General features: G+C 33.6%; 1 long non-coding RNA gene across 3 annotated transcripts; it reads left to right on the forward strand.

Moving 5' to 3' along the window:
• The first annotated feature begins 14,969 nt into the window (after positions 1-14,969).
• LOC145586679 (uncharacterized) lies at positions 14,970-17,068 on the forward strand. 3 transcript variants are annotated; one of them, XR_014100998.1, is made up of 6 exons: positions 14,970-15,224; positions 15,347-15,374; positions 15,533-15,602; positions 15,749-15,811; positions 15,994-16,047; positions 16,739-17,068. It is a non-coding gene; the product is annotated as an uncharacterized LOC145586679 (long non-coding RNA). The 3 variants fall into 3 exon arrangements; XR_014101002.1 differs by lacking the exon at positions 15,994-16,047 and having other exon boundaries at positions 14,972-15,224; XR_014101000.1 differs by lacking the exons at positions 15,749-15,811; positions 15,994-16,047 and having other exon boundaries at positions 14,974-15,224.
• The last annotated feature ends 5,291 nt before the right edge of the window (positions 17,069-22,359 follow it).

A 22,359-nucleotide genomic window follows, 5' to 3' on the forward strand; every position in this document is an offset into this window, starting at 1 on the left:
GAATAGAAAAAAGTAATCTAATTCCTGACTTTGATGCCTCGTATCTCTTTCTATTAAAACAATACACACGTTAATAACTTCAAGAAATATACTAAACAATAATTCTAATTAAAAAATTGAAATATGGATTTGGGACCAAACCCTCAGAACTATCAACCTTTCACATCGAGGTCTGAGGCAACTTCGAGCTTGTCTAGGCGTGTCTAAGTCTCGTAAAGGACGTATGGTGTATGTTTGTGAAAAAGTGTAGAAAAGGCTTAGAAAATCAAGAGAGAGAGAGAGAGAGAGAGAGAGAGAGAGAGAGAGAGAGAGAGAGAGAGAGAGAGAGAGAGAAGCTTTAGCTTAGAGAGAGAAGAGATGATGATTGTGGGTGAATTGCAAATAGGGAAAATCACCCCTATTTATAGAGAAAAACGACCGAATAAGATCAGAAATGAGTCAGAATCCGACTCAGAGTAAAACAGGTTCTATCGCAGCGTGATAGGACGCAATAGCGTTATTGCACAACAATAAGCTTATCGCGGCACAATAGATTCCGTACGATAAAAATTCGTACGAAATCCGACTTCCAATCAAATAGGGTTAGCCAAAGTCTGTACTTATCTTTATTTAATCAATTTTAAATCCTTTTTAAAACACTTGTTTTATCTGATGCAGAATTCTTGATCAATTATCTTTTCAAAATAAATAATAATTATAATTATCAATCCTAATACCTTTAGAACTCAAAATAATCTATTAGATAATTCTAAAAAATTAAAACAAATCCTAATGACTTTAGAAATACAATTATAATTAATGGATCCTCCACGTGATCATTGAGTCCACATATAAAACTCGATTTAAGCCCAGTTTAGTATTTTGGCCATAATTTCCTCGTTATAACTCGGAATCAGGCTTATAATATATCATTGGAAAACTCTTTTCAAACCCCATCCAACTACACAATTATTGGACCTATATTACATTCTAAACTAAATTGGGTTGGATATTTTTTTATAAATAGGACACAAAATGAATGATTTTCAAAATAAGAATGAAATATATTTATCAAAACACTTTAGAAAAAAGAGAAATTCACGAGACTCTTCAACATTTCACCTTGTTCGATAATCATTGACGTGAAAAGTACTCATCACTGGGTTTAGTTTTTGGGGAGACACAATCAGGTGTCTACAGACATACACTTTGAATATTGAGTTTGTTAGGGTCAATTTCGAGTATCGACTTTGTTTTGTTCAACTTCGGGCCGAGTTCATTTGGGTGTCGTCTCAGGAACAGGTCAACTTGATTTTCGGGTCAGGTATGGGTAGGGTTGGGTCATTTTCGGTTCAATGAATTTGGGTCAGTTTCGTGTCATTTGGTCGGGTCATCAGGTCTGGGTCAAGATTGCCAGGTCTAGGTATGTAGTTTGTTATCTAAGCAAAGGTCAAGGAATTCTATTGGCAACTTCGACAATTAAGCTCATATTGTAATTACCGTAACATTAGCCTCTGAATCTATGAAGGCAATGAAGCTCGGGGACCAAGGTTGGGCTGAAATTAATCAATGTTGAGTAATTAATACATCAAATGATTTTATTGGTGGTAAGGGAAGGAGTGTAATTGATGATAGAAGAAAGGTGATAATCGGCGGTTGAGTTGATATTAAAATTCATCAATGTTGAGTTGAGATGAATGTCTAAAGTTTCTAAACATTAAAAATCTTTAAGCTTTCCTGTGTGCTGACGTGTTGTGCACCTTGAAGGCGTCCCTAACTTTAATCTGTAACAATAAAAAAATCGTTACACCTAGCGCCCAAACAAGGGAGGTAAGAAGCTCGGGTTGAATTCCTGAAGTCTCTTAACATTTAAAATCTTTAAGCTCTCCTATGCGCTGACATGTTGTGCACCTGTGGGCGTCCCTAACTTCAAGCCTTAACAATAAAAAAAATGTTGCACCTAGTACCTAAACAAGGGAGATAAGAAGCTAGATTTGTGTCTGAAGTATCTGACCATTAAATATCTTTAAGCTCTCCTATGTGTTGTGCACCTTGAGGGCGTCCCTAACTTCAAGCCGTAACAATAAAAAACTGTTGCACCTAGTACCCAAACAAGGGAGAAAAGAAGTTGGGGGTTGATGTATGTAGACACCTAAAAATGTCTCCTCAAAACCAAACACGATGATGAACAACCTTTCACTGCCATTATTGGTTGGGTTGAGTATTTAATATTTGGAGTGCTTAAATCAATGTTATATTAAATACATTTCATAAACCAATTCATTTCCTAGCTCATTTCCCTAAATCATAACTTGTTTTCCTCTTTTCGTGTCCACATCGCAAAACCGAGAGAAACTGAATTTTTGGCCTAATAATTTTGATCCAAATTATTATTTTGTTAGATAGGCATTAAAATAATCTTTCCAACCATATATCATAATCCCAATTCCGATTTAAAAAAAAGAAGTTATGAGCCAAACAATAAACTTGGCCCAAAACCGACACCCTTCTATTAAAACAGCAATATATTAAAATCTACAAATGATTTTGGCCTGATTTTAATTGGGTTGGAAAGTAGACTTTATAAGATTTCCAATGATATATTATATGCCTTATTCCGAGTTACGGATCAAAAGTTATGATGATTTTAAAAACGGGTAAAAACTAGAATTACCGCGCACAATATAAAAGCACCGTGTCACGGCGCCTGATGACGTGGCACGGTGCCTGGTGCCATGACACGGTAGTTTACATTGTGTCACGGTGCTATTTTTTAAGTTTTTTTGCGTTAAAATCCACCGTGGCACGGTGCCTGGTGCCATGACACGGTACCTACGGCCGTGACACGGTATTTCTCACCGTGTCACGGCGCTTTTTCCGTGTAATTTTTGCGTTTTCCCATACCGTGAGACGGTATACTGTACCGTGCCACGGTGGACACTGCAGTGTCACGGTACGTGTGCCGTGTCACGGAATTTTCTCGTGTCTTTTCCGCGTAAACCCTACACGCGTTTTCACTTCCCGTAGGTCAAATATGTCCCGCGTCACTCCAATTTTCCCCGCGTCACAGGATTTTCCCCTATCTGACGGTGGATGGCACCGTGTCATGGTGTTCTTTGCCGTGTCGCGGTGTTAATTTTTAGGGTTTTTCTCTTTTTAGGGTTCCGTGTGTTCCCTCTGCTCATTTTCCCTATAAATAAGACCTGCAGTTCGGGGCACCAAATCCTTCTCTCTTTCTCTCCTTTACACCAAAAATCATTCTTCTCTTTCTCTCATATTCTAAGCCTGAAACCTATATTCCTAATTACACCATTCTTCCCTTAAGCACTCCAAGGAGTCTATACTAAACCCGAGATTCCGTCCTTAATCCAAGGCGTGAAAGGTATAAATAACTGAGGGTTTGGACCAAATCAAATCTATATTTATTTAAATTAATTTAATTTTCATTTGCTTTATATTTTTTTTATTGAATTTACTAACAATTTATTCATGATGTAGCAATTTTAAGGAACACACGGAATGTGAGTAATTAATTAATTTAATTACTCTTATTTTATTTTTATATTGCTAGTATCATGATTAGGTTAATTTATTCACTACAAGAAAAATGTCTTTTCGTAGCGATTGTACATTCGCTACAATATGCAAGTCTATTTGTGAAATAATTAAGGAAGTCGTATCATTTTACAATCGCCATGGTTTTCCCATATAAAATCAATACGGAAAACATAATAATACATATCCACACTATTTTTACACATTTAGATAATTTTGAGAAATCGTATCATTTACAATCGCCACTAATTCCTAAAAATTGATACAAAAATCCTTTTCAACACTAGATATATAAATATTGTTTGACAAAGAATACATAAAATATGTCATAGCTTATTGGTGAAAAATTTAATATAAGAGTTTGAGGTTACATGTTCGAATCTTGTAAAGATCATACGCATGTTTTTTTTTTTTTTTTTTTGAAGAAAATGAGTTGAACACTTATAGCGATTGTAATCGCTACAATAATCACCACGTTTGGATGTAGTTTTTCGTATCGATTATTGACGCCAATTCCAGTGATATTGAAAACCACTACTAAAGGCTAAGGCAACGGGGGATATTGTATCAAATGACCATTCGTTGGGAAAGCTTTTTGTTGCAATTACAATCGATACTAAAGGTTAAAATAATCGCTACGAAAAGGTTATTTTCTTGTAGTGATTATTTGAGTTGACTAATGATATTATTGTCAAATTTCTTCTAATATTAATCTTTATTCTATTATTATTATGCTCACCATATTGCATGTTTAAAGGGAATATGTAATTGAAAATCACGCCTAATAAGATAATTTGGACGACCGGTTTAGGTTCCTTTTTAATCTTGTTATTAATTCAAGTGATCACAATATTTTTGAATTATGTGTTGCATTAATATTCAACCAATTTAGCATAATAATAGCTTGGAGCAAATCGAATCTTTGTTTGTATGCCTTTAAGGTCGCAGGAATACTTTTCATTATAAGAATCAAGTAGAGGCCAATACGGGCGAATGTGACTTCATGACTCACTTCGTACCATCATCCCTGATCCTCCTTTTGTGGTTCCGAACCATATGGAGTTAGTAATCTCATGGATTATGAATGGGGTGTAACCTTCACAGGTCAATCGTTGTTGCCTATCGTTGTCCCTTAATCGTGGTTGCCTTTTTATGATCCGTGAATGGTTTACAAGTTCCTTAAAAACTTGTTGGTGGCTCCCTACTTTCCTTGTCCCTAAGCGTATACGTCAATTCCCACTTCCTATGAGTGCCAAGCATATTCACCACATGCTTAAAGTAGGCGCACTTCGAGTGACGCCTACAACGTCTGAAGTCTCTGAACATTAAAAATCTTTAAGCTTTCCTATGTGTTGTGCACTAATCTTCTTCATTCTATTAGTAAAATGCCTTTCAGTGTAACTAGTAATTTCTTTTCTTTTTTTTTTTCACAAAGAGTTCTATAAATGAAAACATGATTACAACCTAAACTAAGTAAAGAAAGCAAGATTACACGATAGAACATTGGGGGTCGGACCATACAACTTCTTATGATTAGGATACTAAGTATACTCGGTGGGACATGATGCTATTTTTTTAGAGCCACTTAACCCACAAAACAGATGTAATACCCAGGAAATTTACTTCCTTTAAAATACTCTCTTACTCTAAACAAAACTCATTTTTTTAGACTACATCCAAAGTATTACCATCAACGTGATAACGGCTAAGGATATATCAAAGTCACACAGCGGAAAGACTAACTTTAAAAAAACTCAAATAAAATAAAGTTTAATAAAACAAACTCAAACTTTAAAACCAACTTTCATTAAACTAATAAATTGGAACCATTAAAAGCCCTTTTAAAAACCAAACTAAAATATCAAAACAATAATTAATATTAGTGTCAACGATTACATAAAAATTTAATACAATAATTAATAAACAAAGAAACATATAACCCTCTTCGCTAAATCCCATCATGCTTGTTATGCTCCTTCTACCTGTACTTTTCTTTATTTCAACCTCAATACTCACCATAGTAAGGTCAATCCAAAGAAAAGCCAAACACAAACAATAAAGTACGAATAAGCAAAAGCTGAGTACATGTGCACCAATAGGAATAAACACACTAACATAAATATTCTAGTAATAGACAATAATAAATAAATAAATGAATAAATAAACAAATAAAAACATGTTTTCCATACAACACAAGTCAACTTACTTTTGACTCATGTTTGGATAACGCATCGAGTGAGTTTCATTCCTTAAAAATAGCCCATTAAATATTCAGCTTCCAATTAGGGAGCTACCCCAATTAACACCTACAATGTTATCTTGTGATGGAATTCCACCGCATTAATAATAAAAGAAAGTACAACATCCTCTAACCCTGTAGAAGCTATGGTTATATATAAAACCCCATAACTCCCCCATATGTTCATACTCAAGGCGTATACGTTCCAAGAGTTTTGGTGCATACACTCTTACACTTTACGTGATTTACCAATTTAACTTGTGATGGCTCCAACCAATCAATCAAGAACAAACAACATATACTTCCATTTCATTCATGAATTAATTAGTGAGCACATATAATTTATTTTAGTTAAAGTTCCTTGCCTAGTTTTGTGCACAAAATTGCAAAATTACTTCGTTGTTGCATAAAATGCACTGATAACTTCATTGACTCAATCTCAACTCATGTGCTTGGGCGGACCTATAAAGCCCAGGTGGGGAGCAGCTGCATCCCCATTTTGTGAAAAATAAATCAGGTCCATTAGGCCCATATGGATTAAAAGAAGAAAAACCCATAAATTTAGACCCCCATTTCTAATGTCATCACTTAAAGACCGACTAACCAAGAGTCCAAGACAACTATATATAATGTTTTCTTTTCTTTTATTTTTTTAAATTGTTGGCCATCTGATCACCTTTCACGAGAGATTAGGACCCATATTCTAATTTTGTCTCTCCAACTCCAGGAACCCACAAATGCAAACAAACACCTATATTTGCTACTCTCACATCTGATATGTCGCTGCCCAACCCGACTTTGCCATAGTGGCACCGTCCACCGGACACCAGTAGTGCCCCTTTATAAATTTATTTTGAACCCCCATTTATTATTTTCTAGATCCGCCACTGCTCATGTGAGTGAGCAATAAACTAACTTCCTTGACTCGACCTCAATTATGTAACATGTATAAGCCTTGCTTAATAAATTCATGCCTTCTTGATAATGAATAATAAATAATATATATGATTCAATCTCTTCCAACTTGTATCAAGTTCATAATAATAATTTCAATATATTCATATGCTTACATATAAGACATGGATAATCAATATTCCAAGTATCACAACAACAACTTAACATGATAATAATATTTTACTTGATACCAATTAACTTCCTAATATGGTACTATGCATTATTAATACATCCTACGCGCATACCTCAAATCGTCTTTCCAACTAGTCAAAATGCTAGAAATTACTCAATCTTAAAGTCTCCTACAATACCAAGTACATAACTCAATTAATACCTTAATTACACAAATTTCCAGCAATTTTTAAACTTTAATACCTCTCTATTAATTTAAGCTGAAATTTTTGGTTAAAAACCTTTAAAACTCTTTCTTTAAGTGGGTAATTAAAAAACTCATTCATGGTGTTTTTATAAAAATTTCAGCATACTTTTTAGGCAAAATTGGCCTCAACACTCTGAACTTTGGCTTGGGTGCACTCAGCACCCTGAACTAAGAAAAATAGCCAAAACACCAGGAAGTATTAGCATGGGTGCACTTAGCACCATACAAGAAATTTTCCGGCCAAAAGTGGCCGGATTCCGGCGACTTTTTTTTTAATAAAAAAATGTTTTTTTTATAAAAAATGTTTTTTTTCTTCTTCTTCTTCTTCTTCTTATTATTATTTTTACGAAAATACCTCGATTTGTGTGTTGTTATTTTTTTGACGGAAATTGTGCAGGTAAAGTTTCGGGGTCATTTTTACCCTTAATGGGTCCAAATTTAGCTCAGATTTTGCAAAAAAAAAGGAAAATACCTCGTTTTGCGTGTCGAGAAATATCTAAGTAGCTAAGACACGCAAATCGAGATATTTTTTGACATGTAAAACGAGGTATTTCCATTATTCTTTTGCGAATTCAGAGCTTAATTTGGATCCATTAAGGGTAAAAATGACCGCCGAAACCTTACCCGAACAATTTCCGTCACAAAAAATAACAATACGCAAATCGAGATATTCCTCGACACGCAAAACGAAGTATTTCCATTACTTTTTTGTAAATTCCGAGCTTAATTTGGACCCATAAAGGGTAAAAATGACCCCCGAAACCTTACCCGAACAATTTTCGTAAAAAAATAAATAACAACACGCAAATCGAGGTATTTTTGTAATAATAATAATAATAACAATAAAAATATTAAATAATGATGATGATGATGATGATAATAATAATAATAATAATAATAATAATAATAATAATAATAATAATAATAATAATAATAATAATAATAAAAACATATTTTTATTATAAAAAAAAAAGTCGCCGGAATCCGGCCACTTTTGGCCGGAAAATTTCTTGTATGGTGCTAAGTGCACCCATGCCAATACTTCAGGGTGTTTTGGCTATTTTTCTTAGTTAAAGGTGCTGAGTGCACCCAAGCCAAAGTTCAGAGTGTTGAGGCCAATTTTCCCTACTTTTTAAGGTTTAAACCCCTCAAATAAAATCTGAAAATTACATTAAAACCAATTAAAACATTCTCTACTTATGGGTAATCAACCCCTTTTTATTAAAACACAAAAGTAGAAATTAATAAAAATTCCAGCATTATTATATTAATAAAAAGCCATTAAAATTTCATAAAGATACAATCTTTAAGCTTTATTATCACTTATAATCAATGGGTATATAAAACCCCCAAATAAATTTTAATAAAGTTAGAACCCTAAAAATCAACACTTTAGTAATCAAAACCCTAACTTTTAATACTTTATAAATTTGAAATTTAAAACACTTAATAATCTAAAATGTATACTCTTTAATGATCAAAATACAATTATAAAACATAATTCCTCCATTTCTTTTTAGTAGACACGTTTCTTCAGTCATGTTTGTCAATGCACAACTTCAATCATTCATATCTTTAATTACCGATAAGCAAAAATTAAGAAAAGTTGATATTTTGAAAATATTTATAGTGACGAATCCAACAAGATCCTACATGACTAATTTTTCATTACACATAAAGTACAAAACACGACCAAAGCGGAGTGTGTGAATGGTGCTTATGTCAAAAAGTGTAAACTAAAAAAAAAAAACGGAGGTAGTACTAATTATATTTCAACAACTAAAATCAAAACCCAAAATACAATACTACATTAAATAAATTATAACAAGGAGGAGAGAGAAGGGGACCACCATGGTGGTGGTTTGCTTGCTGGGCGGCGGCAGATGGTCGACGTGGTCGTCGACGGTGACGTGGCTCCATGGGTGGCGTGAGGTGAGGTGGCTGCACATGCATGTGTGAGGTGAGAATTTGTTTCCCTTGTTCCTCACGTACAACAAGAAAAAAAAAGAAACAGTAAGGAAAAAAAAAGGAAAGAAAGAAAAAGAAGAAAAGAAAAAGAAAAAGAAACTTAAATTGAAAAATCTGATTATTTTGCCTCCTTGTGTGGCAATTTTGGGGTTTTGAAGGATATTTAGAGAGTAGAGAAAGGTTTGGGCTTAAAAGTAAGCGGACTTGAGTTACGAAATATTTGACCCATTTAAATAAATGAATTGAGCTTATTTGAAAGAAATGGGTAGGTCCAATAGGAGTATGTAAGGATTGTTTACATACGGTTATTTACATGAGTCTAAATTGTTAAGAAACGTTTAGCCCAAAATATATTTTACTTTTATGAAACTCGATAATTAAAATTCTATAGCTCTTTAAAATATTTAATTAAAATAATTGAACCCTTAAAATATTTTTATAAATTCTTAAATAAATTATTAAAAATACGGAGTATTACAACAAAAAGTTAGAAAAACATGCTGGAGACTTAGGGCTTGTTCACATTTGCTGAACTGAGCTGAGCTGAACTGAACCGAATTGAACTGATTGGAGCTGACTGAACTGAACTGAACTAATTAGAGCTGAATTGAACTAAACTGAACTGAACTAAGCTGAAATGAATATTTTATGAGAGAGGGAAATTAGGAGCTGAACTGAACTGAACTGAACTGGTTAGAGCTGAACTGAACTGAACTGATTGGAGCTGAACTGAACTGAAATTAAGTAAATGTGAACAGACCCTTACTTTGCAAAATGGCATATTTACTTCTAAACGTGGGACGGGGAGATCGACGAGACAAAACCCAACGATATTTAAAAGGAGGAAGTTATTGGGTGAACGGAAGTCTGTAGAGGGGAAGAAACATGCGTAATTGGTAGGATTGTCAACGTAGCTTCACATGATAACTTGTGACTTGCCATACTTATGACTGGATCTTCTTGCATCAAATCTGGAGTTGTCTCACACCTATCGTGCCCTTCCACACAGAGGTGACTAAACTTTATTGGTGTAGAAACTTCTTGAGTTTAAACACTATCCATCTTCTTTAAAGGATTGGCTACTCGGATGGTAATGAAATTCTTCCGGAGAGAACAATAGTATTGTACTGTGTAACTACTTATTTTTTAATTTTAGCATTATATCATGTTGCTAAAATTAAATGCATTAGGGGTCTAACTTGTTAAAAAGGGTTTAAGTTTGTTTGCTTATGATTAACTGTGAGTTAAAGCGAGGTTAACTCACCGGAAATTCCACCCTAGACCCCAAGTACTAAGTAAAAAAAACTTGAACCCTAAAAATATTTTGCAAAAATTTAGACCCCATTTGTTATCTTAAGTCCAAAATTATTACAACTTTAATTTTTTCTTACAAAAATAAAACAAAAGGAGGGCACCTATTGGGACCACCACCAATATAAAATGCATTGCTCCGCCCATTTCATCACTTGCTTGCATTTCTCAATCTTCACTCACTCACATTCATTCACGTTTCATTTTCATTCTCACCGAAACTCGCATTTCTTCATGGATTTAGATGAAAGTGAGAGAAAGGGTAGAATAAATCAAGATGACACCGAGTTTATTTATTTATCCAGGTGTCTCAGAGAGTTGATTGGAGATTCTATTTCTCCATTGAGTAAAGAGTTTTATTGGGTTTTGCCGGGTTTGTACGAATTGAGTTTGTGGGAGGGAGATGAATCTCCTGTTCCCTATGCATTGTAACAAGAAGCATGTATATTTATTTTCTCTATTTTTTTAAAAAGAAAAACTTCAATAACTAAGAATGAGTACAGTAATATTTTGTTAAAATAAGGGATTTAAATACTTTTTTTTTTTGAAATAAATGTTTTTTTTTTAATTTTTTAATTTTATTTCTTTTTCAAGTTTGCAGATCTTGATAATGGATTGAGCTTATTGATAAGACTCTTACAGTTTGTATGATGATTATTATTGTTTTATATAATAGTCATTAATAACCTAGGGTTTATTAATAGGAAAATATGAAGTTGCGAAATTGTGGATTTAGCTATTGTTAGATGACTTTTATAAATTTCTGATTAAATGTGAACATTTAACATAAACATATTGAGTAATTAAACTACATTATTTTAAATGTAGGTCTTTGTATACCATATTCAACATTTTAGCTCATCCCTTTTCAAATAAAAAATATCATCAAACGCAACATTAATACCGTTGAAGTACCTATTATGTCCTTAAATTACCTAATAACAATATTTTGGCATTACTCAAAAGCCGAAAATCCTTTAATGATTTTCATCGTATAAAAAATGGAAAATTATTGTTTACATTAAAGTATGGTTTATGAAATCAAAAAAATATGACAATTGTGTTAATTTTGTAATGTGTAATTTGTTTTTTTCACGTATACATGAGATAACAATTGTCTTAAATAGTAAAAAATTAAACTTGTTTTAACATACAAGTTGCCTACTCGTATAAGATTATAATTTAAACCTTTAAATATTTAAACCATATCGCAAGACCATACCTTCCAATGCACGGAATAAATTAGTTTTATTTATCCAATATTCTTATGCATACCACAATGCTATACAACCATAAATCTAGTATAAAATAAAAAATTATTACACATAAAATCATATACAAAATAACAAGTAAACAAAACATATGGTAATTAACAAATAACATAAATTCATTTACAATTTTATTAAAAACATATAATCTACCAATCTATCTATATCTATATACTATACTAAAACAGGGTACACTAGTTCCATGGCTGACACATTATTTATTTATTTATTTACTTTTTAAAGTTTTGTATCAGAGTATATTTGTCAAATATCTATTTATATATCGCATATTATAGAATTATCCTTAAAACTATAAATTCTCATATATTTTAGTTAAACATTTGATTTGAACTATATATTTTATTTTATAGAATTGTCATCAATAATAGAAGTTTATGTTATTACGGTATTATTACTTCAGATAATTTTGTTTATATTATATTCTTACTCGCATATAGTTTTAGTAAAGATAATCTTTTTTTAATAAAATAATAAATTGTCCTTCCTACTTAGACATAACATATAGCCGATAATATTGGGTATGGATTTTTTTACAATAATAAGTATCATAAACTTGTATGATTAGTTGATATGCTCATTAATTACATTAAAAAAAAATTATAATTCTTACATTAAAAAGTTACTTAGAACAAGATAGGTATATTACATTAGAAAATTAAGGACTGATTTTTCATGGAAAATCAAATAATTGGATGTGATTACTTTATTGATTAGTGAAGCAATAAAAATAGATTAAGTCCTAAGTAGTAGAAGAACCGATTAAGTAGTAATGTCATGTTGAGTAGATTTTTTTTTTGTGGGAACATGTTGAGTAGATTATTGGCTTTATTGCTCATGCTATATTATATACTGTCAAAAAGATATTTGCTCTCGCTATATTCGAAATAGTCTTACGCAATAATCTACTCAATTTATAGATATTTGATCTTATAAAGAATATCACGTAAAAAAAAATGTTTTCTTAAAATAATGGGAAATTCTCCCTGGTGAACTCCAATTACTTAATTTTACAAGTGGTAAACATTCTTAAAATTTATTTTCAATGGTAAACCTAAATTATTGGTTACCATTGATAAGTGTTATTTTACTAAAAATTCTAACTATAGTTAGTTTTTATTTATGAATTTTTTTTATTAAAAAAAAAAAAATCAAACCCCTCCCCCACCCAACCTAGCCACCCCAGCAACCCTTCCCCCCTGCCGGCGACAAGGCCACTGACGGCAACACACGACCTCCCCCGGCCCACCACTGGCCACGACGTCAAGCCTTCCCCACCCCATCTTCTCTTTTTACCCCATCTCAACACCTCCCATTTCCCCACCTAACGCCTCACCGCCATTCGATCCCCTTTTCCGACGACTCCTATTTTCCCCATCTCGACGCTCTTCCCCGACGACTTCCCTCCCCTCCCTCCCCTTTTTGCGCGGCCCTTAAACCCCACCCAAAATCAGTTGAAAACCCAAACCCGTTTTCTGGGTTTGGTTTCAAAACCCGCAACTGGTTTGGGTGTTTTCGGTGTTTCGATTCAGCGGGAGATTCAACATGGGTAGGGCGTCGGCGGCTAGGGTGGAGTGTTGGGCGCCGTTCGGTCAGGGGGAAGGGGTCAGGTGGCTAGGTAGGTGCAGAAAAGGGGTTGATTTTTTTTTTAAAAAAACCAATTAATTCTAGCCGCTGGTAGCGTCGGTGCTGGCGTGGGGTCATGTGGCTAGGCAGGTGGTTCTGGTGGCTAGGTGGGTGGTGGGTGGCCAAGTGGCTAGGCGAGTGGGTCAGGTGGGTGGGTCAAGTGGCTAGGCGGGTTGGTCAGGTGCCTAGGCGGTTGGATGAGGTGATTAGGTGGGTGGGTCAGGTGGCTAGTTGGGTGGGTCAGGTGGTTCTGGTGGCTAGGTGGGTAGTGGGTGGCCAAGTGGCTAGGCGAGTGGGTCAGGTGGGTGGGTCAAGTGGCTAGGAAATTGGATGAGGTGGGTCATGTGGCTAGTTGGGTGGGTCAGGTGGCTAGGGCTTGGGTCAGGTGGCTAGGTGGGTGGGGAAATAAATTAGGGCAAAATAGGAATTTCAGGTTTTTTTTTTTTTATAAACATTTTTAAATGTTAACCATAGTTAAATAATTAGATTAAATCATTATTAAAGTTACCAATTGATTAGTCATTCTATTTGGGGTTTATCATTGAAAATAAATTTTAAGAATGTTTACCACTTGTAAAATTAAGTAATTGGAATTCACCAGTGAGAATTTCCCTAAAATAATATACAATAAAGAAATTACATTTATATCTTTTAAGTATAGTATATATTTTCTTAAAAATATAATTAAGGAAAATTTGATTTTTACCACAAAAAAAATCAAAAAATTATTTTTTACCATCAAACCTTCTAAAACCTTTATTTTACCACCAAATAAAAAATTTAAAATTATTTTTTACCACCTGTCGTGAAAAACCTAACGAAATTTTTAAAATTCTTCGATTTTCATGTCAAACACATGCTCTTTAGAGGTTTTGTGGGACATTTTGGCCCTATGAGTCCAATTTGAAGTCAGAATTGACAAAAAGTGATTGAAAATGTCTCATTTTGCGTGTTTAAAAATACCTCAATTTGAGTGAACACGCAAAACAAGACATTTTCGATCATTTTTTGTCAATTCTGACCTCAAATTGGATCCACGAGGCCAAATGGCCCTCTAAACCTATGAAAAGCATGTTTTGCGCACAAAATTCGAATAATTTTTTTTTTAAATCGTTAGATTTAACGGTTTTCTTGACGTTAGATGGTAAAAAATAATTTTTAGAACTTTTTTTTGGTGGTATTATAAAAGTTTTAGAAGTTTTGATGGTAAAAAACAATTTTTTGATTTATTTTGGTGGTAAAAGTCTTGTTTTAACATAATTAAAAAAAATTTTGTATGACATTTAACATAATTAATGTTTACTTCTATTATATATACGTACATGTGCATTAAAAAAAATTTATATATACGCACATAATTTACAATACATTATACATAGTATTTGTGTTTAACATTTATATTATCAATGACATTATATATCTACGATATAAGATCTATCTATATATACTATACTAAAATAGGGTACTCTAGCTCCATGGCTAATCGGTTTCCTTGGCTAATCTATAACTATTAAAAGTGACAAGTTTGCAAGTTGAAAACTCCTTAGTAATAGTGTGATGACAATTTTGCCCCTCAAAAAGTACAATTACAATTTCGCCCTTAAATTACAATTGGCATACTCCCTTTTTTTTTTTTTTTTTTTTTGAGGGGAATTGGCATACTCCTTTGATCATAGTATTCTTCCCATTATAACCTTAAAAAAAATTATTGAGCTTTCTTCTGCTCCACTTTTCCTCACACAGATGACTGATCAACACTTTTCCTCTCTCCTCATCACTTTTCAATCTCTCTCCTCAGTTTTCAATCTGGTTCTTCTCTCTCCTCAAGGTGAGTTCTTGGATTTCAAGGTGAGATTGAAATCTGGTTCATCCAAATCTGGTTCAAATTACAAATCTGTTTGCAATTTGGTTCTTCTCTCTCCTTAAGGTGAGTTCTTTAATTTTCCCTTAATTAACGATTTGTATTTCTTGTTAAATTTTGATATGTTTCAATAATTTTCGATTTTGATTTTCAATTCGCTTTTGCTTTTGTTAAATTCATTGTTTCAGCTTCTGACCTCGGTTCTTCACTCTATTGGTTAGTTTTTGGTTTCAATTTCGTCGATTTATGTGAAATTTAAGCGACTTCTAGGTTTTCACTCCTCCATTGAAATAGCTTTTAAGGTTAAATTATTTTCTTTTTCTTATTAAATCAGCAAATATGCAACTTTCTTATCTTTTTTCTCCATTAAGCAGCTTCCGAGCTTTTTCCGTTCTTCATTAAAGCAAAATTTGAGCTTTCCCCTTTATTGAAGCAGCTTACAAGGTAATGTGTTTTTCAATCATCAAGTTTTCATTTTGAAATCGGATTTACTCTTAGTGAATTATTATCAGATTTACTTCGATCTAATTTGGGAAGGAAAAAAAAAATGAAAACCAATTTTATTAATTTTTGTGGGTTGAATATTTTAGGGTTCAATCTGATCGAAAATTAATGTCGGGATCTCTTGATCGATTTGCTCACTTGCATTCTAGGTATTTCAAATTATGAGTTTATATACTCCTTATAAAGCGGGTTCAAGGAATATAATTTGAGTGTTCCATTGTTTTTGGGTTTGGTTCACTTAGGTTATTTGGTTATTATTGATTTAGTTGTAGCAATTATTATATACTTGCACTCAAAGTCTCACTTAACTCTTTCTTATCTTCTCATTAAGAGAGAAGGACTAAGAAGGAAGAACAGTAATCGTTCTTCTCGTGTTGGTCTTCAGGTCTTTTCTTTGCCCTATTTTTAAATTTTTTTTATGGTTTTTTAATGTTATTTTTTTAGATCTACACTTGTTTTTCAAAAGTTGAGGAATTTTGCTTGTTGGGTTCTGTTCAAATCACTAAATTTGTCATTTGGTTGTGTTATTTGATATTATTTTCATGAGATTAGTTGATGGGATTTCTGGGTTTTAGAATTTGGTTCCGAAATTCTGTATTTGGGATATATATGAGGTGGGGGTTTTGTTAATTGTCATTAGTTGTTCCGTTTGAATTGATGTTGTGATTTTGGTATGAATTAATGTAATGCTTGTTGGATGTGTTGGTTTTAGGGGCACGCAGTGTTTTGGTAAAATTAACCTTTGAACATTGAGTGATGTAAAAATTAAAACTCGGCCTTTTCAATTAATTTGAGATAGTTGCTGCTAAAATAGATGCTTGTAGGTTGCAATACACCACCATCTTTCATTGGTCCTTTGCAAACTCCATATATAAGTAATAGAAGTTTCAATCTTCGAAATCTAATTTTGTAGCTGTTTTCTCGTTCATTCTTCATCCAGTATTTCATATTTTTGTTGTTTCTTCAGATTTTATTGATGGAGCTCATCTAATTTTATAGACAATTATTGAAGCTCCTATTGTTGTTGTTCTGCATGACTAAAAGTGATTATTTGGTTAACAAAATTCTTGCTGTAGGTTTTAGAGAAGATCGTGAATGGGGTGCAAAGATTTAGGTTCCAAAGCAAAGGGTGGATCGAGTCTCCTTTGAATAGGTCTAACGCTACCACAGGGTAAAAGATGAAATTTACATTTTCTCATCGGGGTTGCATGTCTAGTAATATAGATAATTCATCCCTCCTGCCTGTACTTTTTCTCAAATGATGAAAAATCTTGCAGGCAGCAGTCCGAATACAATATTATCTTCAATGCCAAAGGTAGATGCCTATCAAGTACCAACATTATATTATGCAAAATCAAGCCATGTCAGTCATGAGCATTGCACAAACTTCTCTTAATAAAATTCAACGTTGCAAAACAAGATTTTAGACTACGCAGTCATATCTAATATAATGAATATACAAAGTATAACTAATGTTACATCAAAGGTCCAACTACATTTGTGTATAAATTCATGCAATGTTACACGTGACCAAATGTCATCACACTAGGTGAAAAAAGGCATTTGGCAGCGGTTCAAACCCGGTCTAAGGCACCGGTTTGAACCGCTGCCTATGTGAGGGGTGCCAAAAACCAAGTTTTTGGCACCGGTTCAAAACCGGTGCCATAGGGTGGAATAGACACCGGTTAACCGGTGCCATAGGGTGAAATAGGCACCGGTTAACCGGTGCCTAAAACTGCTCTCCTGCCATTTTTTTTTGGTGGTAGATATTTTAGGCACCGGTTGCTGCCTAACCGGTGCCTATTCACCAAATTTTTTTTTTTCGTTTTTTTTTCCATCGTGCAATAATATTTTTTAAAAAAAAACCTGTTTCCAGCAATAATAATAACATGTAATTCCAGCAATTATATTAAATATAATAATTAATAATATTATTATTATAATAACTAATAATAATAATATTATTAATTATTACAATAAGATAAAAAAATAATATTAAAAACAAGAATTCAATTATATATATAGATATAAATATTCCCAAACGCAATACAAAAAAAATAAAAAATTGCTTACATATACAAATAATAGTAAGTACATATATAATGAATAATAAGTTATATAATTCAAAAGTTAACATAAATAATTTACAATTACAATGCCATTTACATGTTGAAGGTGATAAAAGACGCCAACATGTCACGAACTTCATTAAGCTCCTTGATTGTCAACGGACCATCCTTTTGGACCTTGCAAAACTTGAAATACAAAAACATTATTTTAAAAATAATTAATTAGGCAAACAATATGTATTTTATCAAATATTACCTATATGACTTCTATGTAGCAAATTTCCTACATTACTTATCAAATGAACTATTTCTTTCTCATAACATGTCAATATTGGATAGTTGTATGTGTGTAAGCCCTAAAATTGTATAGGAGAGCATTTTATTAAGGTTTATGACGCTTTTTACTCAAAATGGCCCGAATATGGCCTATATGACCTTACTTTGCCCATTTCCTACATTTCTTATTAAATGAACTTTATTTATCTCATAACATGTCAATATTATCTAGTTATAGGTGTATAAGGAAAGAAATCACATCAAAAGAGCATATTAACACAAAATAGTCCCAATATGGCCCATATGACTTCTATTCAGCCCATTTTCTACCTTTCTTGTGAAATAGCCTTTTTGTTTCTGATAACATGTCATTAATATTGTTGGATAATATTAGGTGTCTAAGGCTAGAAATCACATCAATATAGCATTTCAAGAAGTTTAACAACGCATTTTACTCAACATGGCCCAAATAGGGCTTATATGACTTCTATGTAGCCCATTTTCTACATTACTTATCAAATGAACTATTTATTTCTCATAACATGTCAATGTTGGGTAGTTGTATGTGTGTAAGCCCTAAAATTGTATAGGAGAGCATTTTATTAAGGTTTATGACGCTTTTTTACTCAAAATGGCCCGAATATGGCCTATATGACCTTACTTTGCCCATTTCCTACATTTCTTATTAAATGAACTTTATTTATCTCATAACATGTCAATATTATCTAGTTATAGGTGTATAAGGAAAGAAATCACATCAAAAGAGCATATTAACACAAAATAGTCCCAATATGGCCCATAAGACTTCTATTCAGCCCATTTTCTACCTTTCTTGTGAAATAGCTTTTTTGTTTCTCATAACATGTCATTAATATTGTTGGATAATATTAGGTGTCTAAGGCTAGAAATCACATCAATATAGCATTTCAAGAAGTTTAACAACGCATTTTACTCAACATGGCCCAAATAGGGCTTATATGACTTCTATGTAGCCCATTTTCTACATTACTTATCAAATGAACTATTTATTTCTCATAACATGTCAATGTTGGGTAGTTGTATGTGTGTAAGCCCTAAAATGGTATAGGAGAGCATTTTATTAAGGTTTATGACGCTTTTTACTCAAAATGGCCCGAATATGGCCTATATGACCTTACTTTGCCCATTTCCTACATTTCTTATTAAATGAACTTTATTTATCTCATAACATGTCAATATTATCTATTTATATGTGTATAAGGAAAGAAATCACATCAAAAGAGCATATTAACACAAAATGGCCCTAATATGGCCCATATGACTTCTATTCAGCCCATTTTCTACCTTTCTTGTGAAATAGCTTTTTTGTTTCTCATAACATGCCATTGTTGGGTAATATTAGGTGTCTAAGGCGTGAAATCACATCAATATAGCATTTCAATAAGTTTTAGGACTTACCTCATCAAGCTGTTGAGTGTCCGTACAATGAGTCACAATGTCAAGCATGAATCTCATCACATACAAAGCACAATCAAGTCCATTCTCTTGTTGTGCGCACTAGCATATGACAAACAAATCACATCAGTGAAACATGCAAAGGAAATGAGCAAATATTTACTACCATAGATTTTCAAGATAATCACAATATCATGTAAATTACCAACGGTGTCTTCCATGTTGGACCCTTTGGAGCACGACAATGTAGCTTCTTCATAACACTGTAGTAAAAAAAAGTACATTCAAATTTGATTAGTCGTATGATTACTAAATTAGTTATTATTAGCAATAATCATCACTAGGTTGCTATATATATTTACTTTTGCAATATAGACTTCACGAGCCACTTCTCCGATGATCGAGCTGAATCAAGGTGATAAATTGTGTTAGTGGAATTACAAATCACCATGAGGCTCCAATGCTCCCTACATAAGTTCACAATAGACAAGGTAATTAATATTTAGGAGTCAACATATAATGAGGCCAAATCGATTAAATTTGACATGGTTAGACTTACTCTCTATAACATGGGGCAAATATGAACTTGTCTCCCGCACGCGCTGATTCCCTTATACTCTGTTCAACATAGTACAACACGTCATGGGGGTTGCCTATGATTCTAGTAGTGGATAACTGCTCGGGGCATAACCACCCAACTTTACAAGGAGAATCAGTGTCAGTTAGGTGCTCCTGTAGTGCTCTGCGTGCATGAACATTGAATAATTTATCAGATGTAGGATAATCACCATCAATTTGAATAACTTGAAAAAAGTATAGATTATGTGGGCATTGAAGTACCTCATGAATGTTTGAATGAGGGAAATGTTAAGCTTTGCACCACGTAGAAATTCCTTCACATCTTCTTTGCTGATCCATGCAATTGCATCCTCATCATAGTGGAACATTGCCTTAGGAAGTGCAACTTCCATGGGATCGACCAAATGACAAGCACGGTTGTGAAGAAAGGTCATGTCAGCAGAGAGCGATTAAAGAACAATGTCTTCAACAAGTGGAGTAGGTGGCATGGGTGAACCTTTCGAAGAGTGCAACTTCGACGCTTGTTCACTCTTGGACCGTTGTTCACTTAGCTTCTTCTTAGGTTGATCAATTCTTTTAGGCTTCTCCACCCTCTTTCTCTTTGAAGTTTTGCTTCCATTCGAAATCTGAAATAGTTTGAGAAATAATAAGTTTCAACTCACAATCACTTATACATATGTAATTATGATATGGTTTGAGAATGTATAAGTTTAGTAGTTGAGAAATGAAAAAAATAGTCAAGTGATTATGAGTTTATAAGTTATAAATATGTGATTATGAGTTGTTTCAAATGACAAAAACTTATAAATATGTGATTATGAGTTGTTTTGAGATGCAAGGAGTTTATAAGTTGAGAAATGAAGAAAATAGTCAAGTGAGTAGCCATTTCGGCTCAAAATGGCTTTATTTTGATGAATTGGACCCAAAAACTTAGAACTTGGCGATTTTTATGTAATTTCAAATGACAAACACTTATAAATATGTGATTATGAGTTGTTTTGAGATGCAAGGAGTTTATAAGTTGAGAAATGAAGAAAATAGTCAAGTGAGTAGCCATTTCGGCTCAAAATGGCTTTATTTTGATGAATTGGACCCAAAAACTTAGAACTTGGCGATTTTTATGTAATTTCAAATGGCAAACACTTATAAATATGTGATTATGAGTTGTTTTGAGATGCAAGGAGTTTATAAGTTGAGAAATGAAGAAAATAGTCAAGTGAGTAGCCATTTCGGCTCAAAATGGCTTTATTTTGATGAATTAGACCCAAAAACTTAGAACTTGGCGATTTTTATGTAATTTCAAATGACAAACACTTATAAATATGTGATTATGAGTTTTTTTGAGATGCAAGGAGTTTATAAGTTGAGAAATGAAGAAAATAGTCAAGTGAGTAGCCATTTCGGCTCAAAATGGCTTTATTTTGATGAATTGGACCCAAAAACTTAGAACTTGGCGATTTTTATGTAATTTCAAATGACAAACACTTATAAATATGAGATTATGATTTTTTTTGAGATGCAAGGAGTTTATAAGTTGAGAAATGAAGAGAATAGTCAAGTGAGTAGCCATTTCGGCTCAAAATGGCTTTATTTTGATGAATTGGACCCAAAAACTTAGAACTTGGCAATTTGTATGTAATTTCAAATGAAAAACACTTATAAATATGTGATTATGAGTTGTTTTGAGATGCAAGGAGTTTATAAGTTGAGAAATGAATAAAATAGGCAAGTGAGTAGCCATTTCGGCTCAAAATGGCTTTATTTTGATGAATTGGACCCAAAAACTTAGAACTTGGCGGTTTTTATGTAATTTCAAATGACAAACACTTATAAATATGTGATTATGAGTTGTTTTGATATGCAAGGAGTTTATAAGTTGAGAAATGAAGAAAATAGGCAAGTAAGTAGCCATTTCGGCTCAAAATGGCTTTATTTTGATGAAATGATGAAAATTGCTTAATTTTTTTTTTAAAATATGCAACGACAGCCGCACCGGGACACCCAAGGGAGCCGCCCCCGCTGCCGGAACAGCAAAGGCAGCCTGTGCCAAGGCCACAGCAGCCCCGACGGGTGGCTGCCAAGGCTGTAGCAGCCACGGCAGGTGGCTGCCAGTCTGCTGCGGCCTTGGCAGCAGCCTGCCTGGGCTGCTGCTGCCTCGACAGGAGGCTGCCATGGCTGTAGCAGCACAGGCAGGTGCTGCCGAGGCTGCAGCAGCCATGGCAGCCGCCTGTCGAGGCTGCAGCAGCCCAGGCAGGCTGCTGCCGAGGCTGCAGCAGTCTGGCAGCCACCTGCCGTGGCTGCTACAGCCTTGGCAGCCACCTGCTGTGGCTGCTACAGCC

The sequence above is a fragment of the Chenopodium album genome, chromosome 2, assembly GCF_948465745.1.
Source record: "Chenopodium album chromosome 2, dcCheAlbu1.1, whole genome shotgun sequence".
In the NCBI taxonomy this organism is placed as follows: Eukaryota; Viridiplantae; Streptophyta; class Magnoliopsida; order Caryophyllales; family Amaranthaceae; genus Chenopodium; species Chenopodium album.